This window comes from Sebastes fasciatus, chromosome 24 (genome assembly GCF_043250625.1).
Source record: "Sebastes fasciatus isolate fSebFas1 chromosome 24, fSebFas1.pri, whole genome shotgun sequence".
NCBI classification, from domain to species: Eukaryota; Metazoa; Chordata; class Actinopteri; order Perciformes; family Sebastidae; genus Sebastes; species Sebastes fasciatus.
In genome coordinates, this window is record NC_133818.1 from 17282122 (window position 1) to 17300087 (window position 17966).

The 17966-nt window shown below is 42.6% G+C and overlaps 2 protein-coding genes across 2 annotated transcripts in view; both read left to right on the forward strand.

Moving 5' to 3' along the window:
• Positions 1-17966, forward strand: part of gart (phosphoribosylglycinamide formyltransferase) — a 305993-nt gene that overhangs the window by 80902 nt on the left and 207125 nt on the right. The window lies entirely within an intron of this gene.
• filip1l (filamin A interacting protein 1-like) overlaps positions 5762-17966 on the forward strand; it is an 88580-nt gene continuing 76375 nt past the window's right edge. The window contains exon 1 of the mRNA XM_074626630.1: positions 5762-6245. The gene's annotated coding sequence lies outside the window, so the exon portion shown is untranslated. The remainder of the gene's footprint in view (positions 6246-17966) is intronic.

Sequence of the window (17966 nt, forward strand, 5' to 3'; positions counted from 1 at the left end):
TTTTTACAAACTAGCAAACTGTTTTTCACAGTTAACTAACACAACCGGACCACAAAATCTGGAGACAATTTATGAGGCATTAAGAAACTCGGGAGATGTGGGAGAAGAAGACAATAGAAAGGATGAAAATAAAGTCCATATCGTCAAAACAGACATAAAAAGCCAAGTTCTTCTAGAGGTTGATGAATTGCGAGGAGAAGCAGACGAACATAAAACTGTATAAAACTATATTATGCTTGCACAGTAAAAATGTCAGCACATGATTTTCCGCATCAAAAATAGGAAACAGAGGGAAATTACAGAGACACAACAATGACAAAACTGCACCACAGGGTCCATTCCGTAGCTCAGTTGTATCACTCAATCTTCCTCGGCAGTTTGAGTTGCCTGGTTGTCTTGTATCTGCTGAGGAATCGTATGCGAGATGATCAAAAGCTCCAGAACAACTGCCGATCGGACCAATCGTTTCCAACGTCAAGAATGAACTTTAAATCTAAACTATATTATTCCTCTCTGGATCCATTTTTGAACAAATGCACAACTTTTTTTTTTACTAAATTCATAGATCATATATTGGTCCGGGGTAATGTACTTTCTAACTTTGAATTATTTGTGTTATTTCAGCCCGGTCGCACAAAAAGGCATGAGTAAAGGCGTCAGATTTTCCTCGTCAAAGTTTAGCGTAAATGTTGAGCGTTATTTAGCCTTCAAGTACATGATGGTACCAATCGATTTCTTATGTTTTCTAGTTTGATACCAGTATCTTCACTCTAGCTTTGAACCCGCTACAACCTCTGAAAGACAGTATAGTGGCCGCCAACGTCACCACTTGACGTCCGTGTATCAATAAAACATTGCCCCGCAAAATATCGTAATACTATGCTATGCGATTTTTTCCCCCAATGCCTACTGGATGGCTTCAAAAAACACACGACTTTCAACCAGGAGACCTGTGTTTTCGTTAGTGACGTTTGTCACGTGTTTTTTAATGAACCTAAGTGATTTTGTTGCCAAATCTTAACTGTGGATGTTACCGTAGTTTTGTTGCTTGGTTTACAAATGATACACAAAAAGTGGCGTAAAAATTACATGGAGGATGGGTCCAACAAACACAGGACTTCCAACCAGGAGAGTGACGTGTTTTTTAGTGACGTTCGTGACATATTTTCCGCACTTATGTTAAGTCGTTTCCGTACACATTTTACTTAGTTTCCATACTTACTTAAGCCCAATCATGATGTTTTTCCTAAACCTAACTAAAGCGGTTTTGTTGCTTGAACCTAACTGCGGATGTTACCATAGTTTTGTTGCGTGGTGTACACGCGAAAAGCCTAAAAATGCGTCCTCATGACTGTCCTTGTAATGTTGTGCTATTTATACGCCTTCCTGTGATATCGGGTTGGTTATTTGTGCATATTTTTTGCCGCTTGTCTCTCATCTTATGATCAATTTCCAATTTTTAGAAAATAAAACTGGAATTACCGCCTCGTGGTTGTATGCCTCCGCCAACCAGTCAAGTTGCAGTTGAAGAAATTCCCTCCAGGTGTTCCTGAGATATCCCGTTTACAAGAATGGGACAGATGTGAGTCCACAGTGACCTTTGACCACCAACATCCAATAAGTTCATCCTTGGGCCCAAGTGGATGTCCGTGCCAAATTTGAAGAAATTCCCTCCAGGCGTTCCAGAGATATCACTTTCACAAGAACGTTACAGACGGACGGCCAGACAACATAACGCCTCCAAACCCCTCAAAGTAAACAAACTACATGACTGAATATGGTAGTGAATGAATAGAATGACAGTAAAGTAACAAGATACTCACACATGTGCACAAGCACATTTTCCAACTCATAAACACACACCCACCCACAACCATGTGCGAGTGATGAGAGACGGCTAGCTGGAAACTTCTGGGCCTGCACTTTCTGTCGTGCTGCTCTCAGAGCTGTCAGTGAGGTTAATTTTGTGATGTTTGTGATTAGTGACCAGTGTACAGTTACTGCATGCCTCAGACCAGCCTGCATGGGAAATGTCTGGACAATAATGTGTGTTAAATATTCAGTTTCTCTTCTCCCAAACAAATGTTCCCACACGGATTATCCTACATATAAAGTATCTGAGTGTCTCAGGTTTGTTTATGTGCTTTTACTTGTATATTTTCTTACATTAGATATGAAATTTCAACCCACATGCATGTAGTTTCATGACATACATACTTACATTACTTCACATAGCTTTTAAAAAGCTTGACAGATGTGTTTTCGTCTTCGAACTTTAACCCTTTCACAGTGAGTTTTCAGTTCATGAAAGTTCATTTTAACATTTTTATCGCCTAAAAATGTCTTCAGCATTCGGTTGTACTTAGCTCCACCCTCTTGTGTCACTTCTGCTTGCAAATAACCAGGATGACGACAACCAAAAACAAAGATGGCAACAGCCAAAAATGAATATGATGACGACCAAAAAACCAAGATAGCGACAGCCAAAAACCAAGATGGCGATGCCCAAAAAACAAGATGGTGATGCCGAAAACCAAGATGGCAACAGCCAAAAACCAAGATGGCAACAGCCAAAAACCAAGATGGCGACGACCAAAACCAAGATGGCGACACCCAAAAAAACAAGATGGCGACGGCCAAAAACCAAGACGAGGACAACCAATAACCAAGATGGTGACACCCAAAAACCAAGATGGCAACAGCCAAATACCAAGATGGTGGCGCCCAAAAACCAAGATGGCAACAGCCAAATACCAAGATGGTGATGGCCAAAAACCAAGATGGCGACGACCAAAACCAAGATGGCGACGCCCAAAAACAAATTTGGCGACGGCCAAATACCAAGATGGTGACGGCCAAAACCCAAGATCGCGATGGCCAAAAACTAATTTGGCAACGGCCAATAACCAAGATGGTGACACCCAAAAACCAAGATGGCGATGACCAAATACCAAGATGGCGACAACCAAAAAACCAAGATGGCGACAACCATAAACCAAGATAGCGACAACCAAAAACCAAGATGGCGACGGCCAAAAACCAAGATGGCGATGACCAAAAACTAAGATGGCGTTAGCCAAAAACCAAGACGGCGACAGCCAAGAACCAAGTTGGCAACGCCCAAAATGCTGAACTCAAGGCTTCAAAATGGCAGCCCACAAACCAATGAGTGATGTCACGGTGATTACATCCACTACATATATAGAGTCTATATACAGTGGTTAAGTTCAATGCACAATGTCATCAGTAACACCAAATCCTTGTTATTCAGGGTTTAGAGAACACGTGTTCTGTTTTTGTCTCAGTGTGAAAATACTGTGTGAATCTCCTCTTAATACTGTGGGAAAATGCAAAATCGTTCAAATCCAGAATGAACTTTACATCGTACCGTGCAGGGCGTACTGGCTGCTGTAAAAGACATACAGCAGGAGCAGTACAGGCTATAATCACTACAGTATAACAAGGATTGACAACTATGTGCCACTGAGTGCCAGGAGTGAAGGTGTCAGAATAAAAGCCTGCACACTCTTGGCACAGAGGTGTGGCATCTACCTAGTGTACAGTTTCACACACATACGCAGCAATTTTATATATATCGCTGCAGAGCTTTCCACCATTTATTGCTGCTACATTTTCTTTATAGGCTTTAATTTCAAGGATTGCAATCGTATCCAATGTGTTTTTTGCGTGGGTGTGTGCCCCATTTCATAAAGCGGCAGTCAGAACAGCTGAGTCACTTCCCATATACCACTGTAGGCTGAAAAACCTAATGTTTTTTAAGGAAGTATCTCACTTCACTGAATCATTTCCCCTCTCCTCTACTCAACTAGCTCTGAAGCACTTCCTGTACTCTACTGTACTCGCTGCACATTTAGTCTGCAAGCCTTAACTGTTGTAGAGAAATGGGCTACGTGTTTGATCACAAACTGATAAAGCCACAACAATTAGCTGATTAATTGAAATTTCATAATCAAATAATAATTCATGTCATTTTCTAAGCAAAAATCCCACCCGTTTGCTTCTTAAACGAGACGATTTGATGCTTTTCTTCGTCACATATGACGGCAAACTGAACCTCTTTGAGTGCTTTCCTTTCTCCAACAACTCTCACCAATTCAATGCGTCAAAATGCAGGGGAATTTTTAGCGTGTCAAAGAATAATTGCAAAGCACTCAAAATTGACTTCCATGCCACACACAGACACACACACACACACACACCTGGGTAAATAAAGGTGAAAGAAAAGAGAGTTGACCGAGAGATTTACGGCAGCGTGTCAACGAGAGGAACCACTGACAGCTGGAGGACTCTCCACTCGGAGTCCTGACGCAATTCAGGTCACGCACACCCACACATAAAGAGACACACATTCACACGTATCCACAGGTCAGTCCTTATTTGGTTACCTTGGTCTGATATTTTTTCCTTGTCCAATAAAAAAAAGCAGACCTTGAATAGAAAACTAAATCATTGATAAGCAGTTTATTTAAGCTCTGCGGGCCTTCTAAAGCTGGACAATGCCCATAATTCTATTATTGCTCTGACGTCTGCTGAGAGGAAGACGCTGCCTGTGACTCATCAGTCTGTGACCCTCTGACTGCATCACAAAGTAACCCAGTTTTTTAAACCGGTGCAGCGGTCGGCGATGGAAATAGCGGGTACGTATTTTGGTGCAACCCCACCCCACTCCAAGGTGAAACAAGACAAGTATATGGCTGTACCGTGTACCGTCAGTCCGTGGCTAAATTGTTACACAAATAGTCAGTGGTCATATCTATAATGTTAAATCCAGTAATAGAACATGTCCACAGCCTCCGTCCTTTCCACGCCTCCCATTCTTTGTGAGCAGCCGTGAAATGCATTCCGGTAGCGAGGCGGCGCGATTCGAGAGACGGGGCGACACGTTGGCCTTCTGCTCATTTGCATAAAGTTGAGGTCTAGGCTGCTTTATGCAAATCAGACGTGTGACGTACGGCGGCGCAACCTTTGTCGATCCAAAATAAAGACAGGAATTAGCTACTGCATGGCGTAAAAAAGTTTACGAGAACGTTTCAAAACGTGCTGCCATGTTGGTTCTGGTTTGAAAGCTGGGAGAACGTTTGATGAACGTGTATTGATACTCTTTGCCACATGGGAAAACGTTTGTCCAATCAGGTAGAAGCCACAGAGGCTAACAATTTAGCAAGCGGGTAACATAATGCAGGAATTGCAAAGGCATAATGACAGAGGAGAAAGATGAGGCCGTTGGGAATATTTTCTTCAGACTTATTATAAAATTACAAAGGAAAACAATATACGACTAAAATTGCAATATATTAACTTATTATGCACCGAAAAATGAACTTCCATGGGCGCCGATATTTCTGACAACATCAACAAACACAGAGCTTTCAGAAACTTTCCATTTACGAGGTTATGAATACCACAAGAGGCGGGGGCGTTCATATGGACTCATCTCGTAAAAACCCCTTTTGAAGGCACCAAAAGCCTCAGTATTTGACGCCGTGGGAATGAGAATGGTCTGGTTTTTTGGTTATAATATATAATATGTGACACGGCATATTTGATCCAAACAGTGCATGGTAAAAGGAATGCATGACGTTGCAGTTTTGGTGCCTTTTTTTTCTCATTTTCCCACCAACAACTGATAAAATATCTAAATTCCTGTCTAAATATCGCCCCCACCCCACCACACCCCCCAGGCTCCTTCTCTGCTTGGGCACAGTCACAGACTCCCCAGGGCTCAGTCTTCTGTCAGGGGCCATATGGTACCGTCACAGCTCTGTGTGTGCTTGCGTCCGAGAGTGTGTGTTTGTGTGTGTGCTGGAGAAGGAGGGCAGCCGTGGCTCAAGGTGTCAGAGGAGAGGGTGGTTTAAATTTAACTGCAACAGGGCTGATATCTGCATGGCAGGTCGTGTCTCTCTCCCCTCTTTCTCACACACACACATTCACAGTTCCCCAGCCACACACACACACACACACACACACACACACAGCAGCTCCCTCAGTCTGTCAGGAGTCAGGACACGCTCCTCTTCTTCTCTCCCACCTCACCACACCACCTGGATTTGTACGAGAGGCCAGCTGAGGACGCGGCGGACGAGAGAAAACCGTCAGGGAAGGAGAGCCGAGCGGACGTTCACACTGAGGATAACGCTTCATCTGAGCCGGCAGGGCTGAAGACACACAGCCGGTGGCACTGCAGAGGCACGACAGCACAGTGGGCTAAAGCTTCTCTGCAAGAGGTAAGACTGGAGGCTTGGCTTTGAGAGGCTCCGTGTGGCGGGGGGATGTGTGTGTGTGCATGCTCTATATTTCATTTGGGGAGGCAAATATGCAAAAAGGTTACATCTCTGTGTGTTAAGGGTTAGTCAGCAAAAAATATTTGGCAAATGCAAAGTGATATGTGCAATGTTTTTGGAATATTTCTTTTAAAGAATCACTGCTGGCATTCAGATATTCTGCATCATTAATAATGCATTTCATTGAAAACTTTTCTGGATTTTAGGATGTTATTCTGTTTTTCTGCAGCCCGTTGTGAACAATAGCTCGAAGCACAGACGCACTGAGATGTCTAATTTGAGTGGATTTACAGAGCACTTAAGTGAGCGGGATGTAATCTGCGTTGTGGCAGCTTTTCTGCAAGGTTGCTTGCTAATTAGCGAGATATAGAGATTAGACGCCAGAAGAGAGAGGGGCTCTGGGAGTCACAGGGAATGTCTGCTGATCTTATTTTAATCTAACTGGATTGAATTTGCTCTAATTGGGTTGAATTTGGAGACAAAAGATCTTTGCACATGGCGCTGTGTATTGTTGCTGAAAAAAGATGCATTTGAGTGACTTGAATTTGCTGACGAGGGCTAACATGATACGACCCCGTGGTCAATGTGCCCGCCACATCAAAAGCTGCGGTGATAATTCATCCGCTCCTGTGCGGCGATACTCGTCTTGAGTGGACGCTGGTGTTGCACGTATTGGTTGCAGCCAAGGAATTTCCAAAGGGCAGCGTGTCCATGAGAACCCGCGGCAGTGTCATACAGTTGGCGGGGAGGGAGGAGGTCAAGTTACGAGGCCGGCACTTGTGTCTCAGTTTGGTAAAGAGGAGGGGGAGAAACAACAGTGAAATGTCAGGCCGGTAAAGCTTTTTCACTCGAATTTAATTGTGAAACTCGGACGCGGACGTTTTTATTTTCCACTTTACCAAAAAATGCCATTATCACACGCTCAGACGGGATGTCCTGCGCTGGCATCCATAGTCTGATGATGTGTTGGCATGTGGTGGTCAGCATAGTAAAAGAGAGATGGATTAGCATAGCCCTCACCGATCATCACCATGCATTTAGGTTTGTGGTTACTCACAGGTTAGGAATAAATTAAGTTTACAGTTGCATTTATAGTTACTGCTTTTCTTTTTTTTGGGGCCCACTCTTTGGACGACTAAATTTACTTTGTTTTTCAATGAAGGAAAAGAAAAAGTAGTAATACTAATAATAATCGTGATCTTCAAAACCATATTGCTTAAAAGAAAAATATAAAAAAAGCAGGGGTGAATAAGCTGGCCACTTTAAAGACATATAAATGAACAGACAACAACGAAAAAAACTGTGTTGTTAACTGCGTAAAACGGGGCTTAGGTTGTAATATGGGATGTAATATGAAGATGATATATGAAGATGATATAGTCGTGACGGGATGGCATTTAGCTCACCGGCAGATAAAAAGGCCGGATCAGATACGGTATGAGAAATTTGGATTGAATTCCGTGATTTGGTTCCTCTGTTTGGCAGAGACTTGCTCTAGTGATATATGTTCTGAGAGGACTGCTAAATCAAATAGGCTGTTTCTTCCACAAAAATAAGCAATTTGAAGATGCCATTTTCCCCCTTTAGACTACAATACACATAAAATGGATCAACAGGTGTTGAAAGCATCCCTCTGAGACTAACCTCCCTCCTGTGAGTAAATATTTGGGCTGACAGAAGGACGCTCCGGCGCGTTCCAGATGCACCTTTAAAAGGCTTGGGGGGTTAGGCACATGACTAGAAGTGACAGGTTAATCTCTCTAAGTATGTATCATAGCGGGACAGAGCGCCACGGCCTTCTGGCGCTCGTAATCCGCCGTGAGCCGACGAGAAGGCGTCTGACCGACAGATTGATCGGCAGGTTTAGAGTGAACGGTGTGCGGGGTCATGGGAGTTGAAGTGTGACTGTATTCATTCATCTATACGTCCTCGCAGTGAGACATTGCTGTATTCTTTATGCTGCATTACAGCAAATATGGGCTGCACGGTGGGGGGTGCTGTGGTTAGCACTGTCTCCTCACAGCAAGAGGTTCAAACCCGGCTTGCATGTTCTCCCCGTGTTAGTGTGGGTTTACTCCGGGTGCTCCTGTTTCCTCCCACTGTCCAAAAACCTGCAGGTTAGGTTAATAGTTGACTCTAAATTGCCCGTAGGAGCAAGGTAGCTGAATAGGATAAGCGGTTACAGATAATAAATGAATGAATGAATGATTACAGCTAATGTCTTGATCATATTCAGACTTTTCTGCAGTAGAGCACCTTGCTGCGAACTCCGTTCCCTTCAGGGTGATTGACAGTTTGAGGGTAGTGGGGCAGAGATCATTAAACAAGACGCGCATTTAGACAAACCTCCTGGCACCTTGAGCTTCACCGGCTGTACGTCGGATTAGGACGGCTGGCTCTGAGGCTTTACTGAAAGTGTTTGACTCATCAATGGGCCGCGCTAGGATGACTACATTTATTTTTAGTGAGTAAATCACTGGAGAAATCACTACAACAAAGTTTAAGTTGCTGAAAGTTTTGTGGGTTAACAGAGCTTTTATTGTTTTCAGCCTGCCGTCAGAGCAGCCAGACACACGCTCCACAAAACAGATAACAGTCACATGATACGAGGGGACGGTTGGCGAGGAGTTCACGGGTCGTAACTGTCATTCTGCGGTGGCTCCTCGTAACCACCAAAAAGCCTGCTGAAGTGTCCTTGAGCCGGACACTAAAGCCCAAGAGAAAAGACTCCGCAGAAAGTGTCACACTACATTTGTGGACGAGGACGTAATGAAACTTGTTTCAGGGTAATCAGAATTCCTGAGCCGTCTGCCCCCTCAGTTGATGAGATCAGTTGTTGAGCTGAGCTGTGACCAGAGTAATAATATGTATATTTTAAATATATTTTTTTTTACATTTAAAACGGACGGTCTCATTTCCATTCAGCTGTCATCCCTTTGTGATTCAAAGTTGCTGGACTTTGTAATTAATTTGTAAAATAGAGGGAGCTGGGGTAGAGAGAGATTTCAAGGACATGTAGCAGTCAGACTGGAATCTGCCTGCTGAGTTTTGGTCCTAAAAAGATATTTAATAGCTAATAGTTAATAAGCAAATTTAAGTCAGTATAACTGGGTTCTATTAAGCCAAAACTTAATTAATACAAATCTGAATCAGAATCAATTTTACTAGCTAGTTTTAGTGGTTCAGTCAAATTAGTTGCAAATGTGCGACTGGTGCAGAAAAACACCTGTGCATTGATTCTGCACTGAACACTGCACGTTTGGTGTGTTTTTTTCTGGTCACCGAGAGTTGAAAAATGTTCAACTTTGGGTAAAATGTGCGCTTTTAACTGTCACTTTTTACCCAGCCGTCCAATCATAATGGACCAAAGACCAACTGTCATATCCTACAAGTGTTGAGCAACAACAATGGAGGAGAAATGAATAGACATAGACCGATGGGTCCGTCCTCTCTCCTTACAGCCTTCCCTTCATTCCATTTAGAGTCAAATAGACGATAAAGAAGTGGATGCTTTAGGGCGTGGCTTTAACCCTTTCACAGTGTGTTTTCACTTCATGAAAGTTAATTGTAACATTTTGGTCGCCTGTAAATGTCTTATTCAGCTCCGTCCTCTCCTGTCACTTCTGGTTGCAAAGACCAAGATGTGACGACCAAAAACCAAGATGGTGACGGACAAAAGTCAATATGGCGATGACCAAAAACCAAGATGGTGCCGGACAAAAGTCAATATGGCGATGACCAAAAACCAAGATGGTGCCGGCCAAAAACCAAGATGGTGACGGCCAAAAACAAAGGTGGTGACGGACAAAAGTCAAGATGGCGATGACCAAAAACCAAGATGGTGCCGGCCAAAAACCAAGATGGTGATGGCCAAAAACCAAGATGGTGACGGACAAAAACCAAGGTGGTGACGGACAAAAGTCAAGATGGCGATGACCAAAAACCAAGATGGTGCCGGCCAAAAACCAAGATGGTGATGGCCAAAAACCAAGATGGCGATGACCAAAAACCAAGATGGTGACAGACAAAGTCAAGAATGGCGATGACCAAAAACCAAGATGATGCCGGCCAAAAACCAAGATGGCGATGACCAAAAACCAAGATGGTGACGGCCAAAAAACAAGATGGTGACGGACAAAAGTCAAGATGGCGATGACCAAAAACCAAGATGTGACGACCAAAAACCAAGGTGGTGACGGACAAAAGTCAAGATGGTGCCGGCCAAAAACCAAGATGGTGACGGCCAAAAACTAAGGTGGTGACGGACAAAAGTCAAGATGGCGATGACCAAAAACCAAGATGGTGCCGGCCAAAAACCAAGTTGGTGACGGCCAAAAACCAAGATGGTGATGGCAAAAAACCAAGGTGGTGACGGACAAAAGCCAAGATGGCGATGACCAAAAACCAAGATGGTGACGACCAAAAACCAAGATGGTGAAGGACAAAAGTCAGGATGGCGACAGCCAGAACTTTAACCCTTTAACATGTGTTTTCATTTCATAAAAGTTACATTTTAGTAGGCAAAAATGCGTTATTCAGTGTTTGGTTGTACTTAGCTCCACCCTCTCGTGTCACATCTGGTTCGAAAAAAACAACATGGCAACGGCCAAAAACCAAGATGGCTACGGGCAAAATGCCAAACTCGAGGCTTCAAAACAGCAGTCCACAAACCAATGTGTGACGTCACGGTGACAACGTCCACTTCTTATATGCAGATATTTTACTACTAGTATTGTAGCGTTGACATGGGGGTCAACCAGTACAAGAAGAGGACACATGGCGTTTGGCTGCAGGAACAGTGGCTTGTATCAGTCCTGCGGATCCAGTTTCTCTCACAGAATACCAACCGCTCGGAGCTCTGGGAAAAGAGCCCTATATATATACCAGGAGAGAAACACGCAATGTTGTCCCACATTAGTCTCTCTGTATGTCTCACAGCTTGACATCAAGTCAAAATAAGTCCGCTGGGATCAGTTTAGACGGCGGGGTTGGGCTTTGAAAGACCAGCTGGATGGTGCTTTCGCAGAACCCGTCCCCATGGGAGCAAGTGAAGATAAGCATACGAGGCTCGGGGACATCGGACTATAAAAAGGGAAAAGTCTGTATTAGGAAGACGGAATAGTAGCATGTGATTCAGTCACTCAGAACGGGATACTATTTCCTAAATATTTTTGTAATCTTTAAAGAGAATTGCGTGTCAGCTCAACTCGTCCAGTCAGGATGTCCTACTGTTATATATAAGAATGATAAAGCACACTGTGGATAGCCTTTCCATTATCTTTATGTTGCATTTTATTGCTGACACCTTACTCCAGCAGAGCCTCCCCTCCCCCCCGGGTACATCACCATCAATACAGGCACAGCTTGACTCCAGGTGCATAAATAATTCACATACGTATCTTTAAGCTGTTTGCTGCAGCAGACACAGTCGCTGCTCATATCTGTGTAAAAGTGAGTAATGCTGCATGGAGCGTTAGGGATGGATGGCTGCCTGCGCTGCATTAAACACTATCAGCAGGGGAGGATAGCTGGAGGCTCCAATGTTATGTGTAACACACTTTGAAGTTTACATGCGTCTTTTACATACTCGGTAAAATCCAATAACCTGCTCAGTCAGACAACTCAAATCCATTTTTCAGTCATGTCTGAGTCATATTTTTTTTGTAGATTTAGAGAAGCTTTTTCTTAGATCAGATTTTGAACAGCCGCATTATATTCTGCATTTACGATCCTCACTCCTCACGCAAAACACGCAGTGACAAGAAAAACAAAACCGGCGAGAGAATATCAGAAGCAGAATGAATAAAAAATGACTCCAAGCAACAATGAAGATTCCCTATTTCTAGCTTTTTTTTGTTATTGAACAGCTACAAGTCAAAGGCAATTTCACAGATTTTCATTTCCCAACGCTACTAATAGTTAGTCATCCACGTTGCTCTGATTTGCCAGTGCGTCACCACCTTCACTTTATTTAGTGCCAATGTTCTATGTTAAATATACAACAAGGATTCCTCCGCAAGCTGCTTGACGTGGCCAGTGCTTTCCATGATGCAGCAGAAACGGTCAGGGTCATGTGCACAATGTGCTCAGCCAGACAGATTACCATCTAAGAGCGAAGAGTCCCTGTCTACTTCAAAATGAATTCTTTGAGGAAAATAATTTCACTACCCATCACGTAAGAATATTCAGTTTTGGGTCAATAAGTAACAGTTAAGGTGCTTTCGAACCTGTTCATTTGGTCCGGACCAAGGGACAAATTATACTTACAAAAGTACACATACATGCCAACCATGAGACCTTGAAAATAGAGAGTATTTCAAAACCAAAGTGGTTGGTCTGGGGGAGAATAATTGAATTTCAGAGACTTTGTTTCCTTCATTCTTGTGACTTTAAAGGTACTATATGTAACATTTACATGTATTAATCGCCAATATGTGTGTAAGGATTGTAACGTGACTTAAAAACTGAGACCTTCCCTCGACTTTCTCGGTTGTCTATAACAGCCTGTGGACTGATTTTAAAGGATTCGGGTCTGTTTTGCCGGGAAAATCCAAAGAATATGAAGAGTGCCTTGCCTCTCTTCAGCTCCCCTTAAAGCACAGACATTGTTCAACTAACGTAGCAAAATATTGTCTTCAACTAAGGTTGTGCCAGCTTGCTGTAACTTACAGTAGCTATGCAGCATGGATCTGCCATTGGTGGCTTCATAACATTTAGCTGATAGAGTAATTTGCAAACTGCAAGCTAGTTAGTATCAAGATTTTGGAAGATTTCATTTGTTTTTAGTCGGGACTCTTGTTGTTCATTAACGAATCTGTTAGTGTGTGCTGTTTTGGCCAAATCTTTGCTCACCACACACTATAGGAACAAAACTGTTACATTTAACAAAACATGTGGTTATGTGTAGGGTCTCTCACATTTTGAAAATCTGTTAGGATCTGAAAAATCTTTTAGTGTGGGCCAGCCTTTAGGTGTGAAAGCACCCTTCTGGGTCTGGGGTCAGAGGTCAGATCTGGAGGGTAAACCAAATGTTGCAGTTTGAAGCAGCCGATTACAGTTAACTTAGCACAAAGACAGGAAACAGGGGGAAACAGCTAGCCTGGCTCAGTCCATATAGGTAATAACATCCTCACTAATTAACACGTTGTTGTTTACTGGCGGTTATGTGCCAGACTAACTCTTGGCCGGGAGCAAGTTCCAGAAATTGTCAGAGACTATGTTGTATTTACACCTTGTTTTGAATGGAGTAAAGAGAGGGAGATTTAACATGTTAATCAGCGACTACTTTTACATGCATACTAATGTTCCACTATTAATGACAATATTGTGAATTTGATACGGGTCACGTAAACAGCATATTCTGTTTGGATATTCTGAATTATTCTGAATGGAGCATTTTCCGATTAAGACATGTGGGATATGCTGATGTAATCAGGTTTTAGGAGCATTCTTTGGACATGTATACAGACCATTAAGAACATGCGTCTCAATTTGGGTTTTCACGGCAGTTTGTAACACGCGACCTTTTGCCTGTTTACGACCAGCTCTGTGCGTTGTACACAAACCAACTAGGGCTGCATGACTATGGCCAAAATGATAATTATTTTGTTCAATATTGAGATCACGATTATTCTTTGATTTTAGCGACAACATATTTTTATTGCACTTTCACATTCAAATAAACAGAGCACTGCTTTCACTTCCATTTCCTGCTATATACTGTATATACAGTATATACTGCAATATGACATAATACAGGAATATTCACCCTACCCTTTTGTCGGCGATATTTTAGTTAAATGCATCAATCTGGTGCACTTCAAGAGCAAAATTAGCAACATTAAGAGTTAGATAAACAATGTAATGCTCTCAATTTAATCATAAACACATTGGTTGTATCGATAACGTCTATCCCCAAAAGTGAAGCCAAAACATCTCGGTCACCGGCTGGTGGCTGGATGTTTAGGAAGCGCTTGATTTGATATGTTTTCTAAGTGCACAGCACATATTATAAATGTCAGTATCGCAGGCGATCATGTTCATTTAAATGTGGGAAGCCAAAATCGTGATTAATATTTGATGAATTGTGCGGCCCTAAAACCAACTAGCCGTCAGTTTGCAGAGATGCATGTCTAAAAGAAACACACCTACTTTTAAACATTATGAAAGACGTGGATATCAGCAGGTTTTTGGATATGCACAAATATTCGCCACTGGTTACGTTAATTGGAGTAGGCGCGGCTGCATGTGAACGGTAATATTAGTGGAATATGAATTTTCATTAGCCATGTAAACAGCTTAGTAGGAATATTGTTTTTTTTTTCGGAATAAGGGCAAAAAATATGTATATAGAGTATAAATTATATGTAGAATACTGTATGTTGTGCATGTAAATGGAGTCAGTGAGCTTTAGAGGTGTTGGTAGGAAGATTTTGTATCAGTCTTCCAACCAAACTCTCTGCAAGAAAGCGAACATTTGAACTACAAGTTTGCTAAATGTGCACCCAAGCAAAGAGTAGCTTGTTCTCTACGGGTGCAGCTTCGCTTAGCTTGCTTTGTAGCCATACATTGTGCCATACATTGTGTAAACCGACTCTGTATCATGCCAACGTCAACGTGAACCAGCTCACATCTTGCTGCTATTTCTGCATTGTGCTCCCCAGCAGGGAGTCGGCTTTCGTTGTGAAATTCTTGGCATATGTAACATGATTGGATAAAGCGACACAGGTGGCGGCCTGACGCTCAATATGCACCGCAGAAAAAAATAAAACAAGGGAGCCCTACTGCGAACGCTCCTCTTTGAGCTCAAGCCCCCCATTGTTGCCCCTCTCTGTGTTTGCTGTTGCTATAGAAATAGAGATGAGAGGGGCTTAGCATGGCGCTATGACTTTGCATTGCTTTTGAATTCGCTAAATGACAGGGTCAATTATCAGGCTATTTTCTGCTGACCCACTAACATTACCCCTGCTCCCTCTTATTTAAGAGACGTGTTGAGAGCAAAAGGAACGGAGGAGGGAAGGACAGGAGTGTTACAGTGGTGAGAAATGTCAGCGTTGCACCCTGTGACAGTTCATTTACTCGCTGTAGCCCGGACAACGCCGGACAGATTTGGGATATGTCTTTAACAGGCGTGATTTGTTTCGGAGTGGGATTGTGTTTGGCAGGAGCGCGGCTGGGAGGAGGCCCACATAGTGTCGGTGGGGGTGAAGGAGGGTGCATTACACCCATCTGCCAAGATGACTCATAAGCAGCGCAGGGGGCCAAAGCCACAATAGTGCTTCAGAGTTTGGTGTCCAAGTTGTGGAGGATGAACTGCGGCTTTTTGGGGGCTCATCCTGAAAGCGTGGCGCTTTTATTTCAAAACCTTGCATCCTCTCTTAAGCTCTTTTCATCTCTCTACCAGAATCAGGAGTTTGCAGAGCACAATACGTTACATGATAAACTAACTCTCGAAATACATTCACTCTGAAGGAGCTGATGTTTTCACCTGATGACTCATACTGTAACAATGCACCGACACTCGGCTCAAAACACTGAATTGCAGCACAGCATGAGTACTGGACTGGAGTACACTGATTTGTTGAAAAAGAAAACATGACTCAGCTCACTGCTTGGAAGCAGCACAGCAGCTGAATATTAACAAAGCTGGAGAAAGATCCAGAGAACTGCATTATCATCCTCATGTTGGTGGTTACCTTGGGACAAACTGTCTCCTGTGGTATAATGCGATGCACCAGGCCAATGCTTTGTTAATAGCAGTGTTGTTGTTGGTCTTATTTGGGGCTTTGACTTCCCTGTTTTGATCAGCTTTTTGTAGTTTATAGTCTTCAAAAGTGTTTTTTTCTGATGTGACCATTACCAATAGGCTTCATATTATCTATTATTAATTATTGAGGTGTAATTTAATTTTCAACACGTGTTGCAAAGTACTTAAAGGTGCAGTGTATTTGATCTGGCGCCATCTAGCGTTGAGCAACGGTGGCTGACATGAAAACGTGAATGGCCCTCTGTAGAGCCATTGTTTGGTTTGTCCTTTCTGGGCTACTATAGAAACATGGCGCCCGGCTCTGTGAAGCGGACCCGCTCCGTATGTAGATATAAACGTCTCATTCTAAAGTCCATTACACACCGGGGGCGTTTTTTTTCATGCGATTAATTCACACGTCAATGCATTTTTCCGAGCTGTTGTATTTGTCATGAATACTTTCACACAGAACGTGAATATTAAAGGGCAAAAAAATTACGTAATCTTTTCCGAAACAAGATTTTCTGAGCTTTAGCACCGCGAATAAAGGTATCACATTGTGTGGTACGGGTTGAGTTGCGCCTATATTTATGAAACAACAACACGGAGGCTCCGTAGTCCGAACCAAGACCAAAGAACTGCCAAGAAATTAAAGTACATTGTTCGTTCCATTGCAACATCAGCAGCAAAGCTTTGCTTCCACCATTTTGGACTGAAAGCAACTACTGGACGCCAGTAAAACGGCCGTCTAAAAGTGGCGTACAAATATAAAACAAAATGATTTGTCATATTCTACTGAAAATGGCCTGTGTTGAACAATAAAATATTATAAATATAATAAGCGTTTTCAGTCCAAAATGGTGGCAGCGGCTGTTGTCAAAAAAAAACACCGGAGTTTCGTCTCTTTGCTTCTATACTCTTTGCCAAGACGGTAAAATTTCAACCTTTCAACCAGCGCAGACCAGATCCAATCCTTCCGTTTTTACCTTTCACAATAAAAGCCCTACACATATAATATTCCCAGGCGAGTATTTTGCATTTTCCTGTTGTTTATTCATCACCCCCGTGTGTAAGGCCCCGTGTGTAAGGGCCTTAAGGTAACGACAACAATTCATATTTTCAGGTGATTATACAATAAAGAAATATACTTGTTAATATTATATTCCATTTCTGCCAATAGATCCCTCTAAATGTTACAAACTGTTCCTTTAAATGTCTCTTTCTGAACACCATTTAGACTCTGCTTTATATTAAGTTAGAGCCAAACCAGAATCACCTGTACATGTCTCTTTTCTTCATTCACTTGACTGATCTTAACAAGCGATCTATCAGGTTATCAAAACCTTTTCTACCGTTGTCACAATGAGCGCTGAGCTGACGAAGCAAGAAATTGGAACTGTAATTATTAGCAGGGTGGGGGATGAAAAAAAATCACAGACGTCTGAGCTCCGAATGGGATTAAAATCACTGACCATCGCAGCTTATATTGAAATCATTACACTTCCCCTGCAGAAATTCATCCACTGCTACATAATGAGATCTGGATCCCCCATAATAGTGTGCCAACTCCAATAATTGCTCATTATAAACAAATCTACCTGTTTGTCTGCAAACTCGATACAGTCCACCTTATTGACTCGCTGATTAGCACTATCCTGGAGACTCAATAGCACGCTGTCATAAAGTCGATGCTCTAACAGCAGCTTAGACATTTGACTTGTAAAAAGTATGACTCATTGCACGTCTTATTGAGGAGGTTGCTGGGCAACTGGGCTGGGGGCTAGCCAGCAGGGACAAAAAGATGGAGGGAAGCAAAGCTAAGCCTACATTTAATACAGAAGTCGCATCAGCAGAGAGTTTACACGACGTCTACTGCTCGCTGCTTAAAAAACAGCTCTAACTATAATACATTATTTTTC